This window comes from Atta colombica, unplaced genomic scaffold, assembly GCF_001594045.1.
Source record: "Atta colombica isolate Treedump-2 unplaced genomic scaffold, Acol1.0 scaffold99, whole genome shotgun sequence".
NCBI lineage: Eukaryota > Metazoa > Arthropoda > Insecta > Hymenoptera > Formicidae > Atta > Atta colombica.
The window spans coordinates 36,271-36,940 of NW_017259593.1; positions in this window are offsets into that span (position 1 = coordinate 36,271).

Here is a 670-nt window from a genome sequence, read left to right on the forward strand (position 1 = left end):
ACAAATGAAAATTGCCAGCTTCCATTTATTTTGAATCACCATTCGCATTCCTTTCCCTCTAACACTTGAGATCGCACGAGGTCCAATCCCGGGTAAATTTAGTTAAGTTTGACCCAAAAAATACGACTGATGTTCGCACTATTCATCAGGTGGAACAGGTGTCATAACGTTCCTTTCGGAACGTTGATATTCCGGGATCGAAAAAATGCGTACGACTCACAGTCGTCTGTTCGTCTCTGCGTGTGTACTTGTGAGATTGAATCTAATTGTCCTTCCATACTCTCTCCATTCTTCCTCATTGTCTCCTTGATCAAATTTTCAAGGGTTTGGATGTAACAGTACATACGTACATATTTACATTCATACATATATACATACATTGTATTACAAAGAAAGGAAAAAAGAAATACATAATAAATACGTTAACGTATTTATTTTTATTTAAAAAATTCCTTTGCAACCACCAATTATATATTTTCAATATATTTTGTAACGCGTAATTCTTAACATGGTGTCCGCATAGTATAATATATAATATTAATAACATTCAGATTAGATAAATTCCATGTTTTCGTAAACTGAAACCAAGGTCTCGATGTACATGCGTTTTCGCTCATCGTCCAAAAGCAAGTTCCACAGTCACATTCCTTTCTCTCGTTTCTTGACGTAT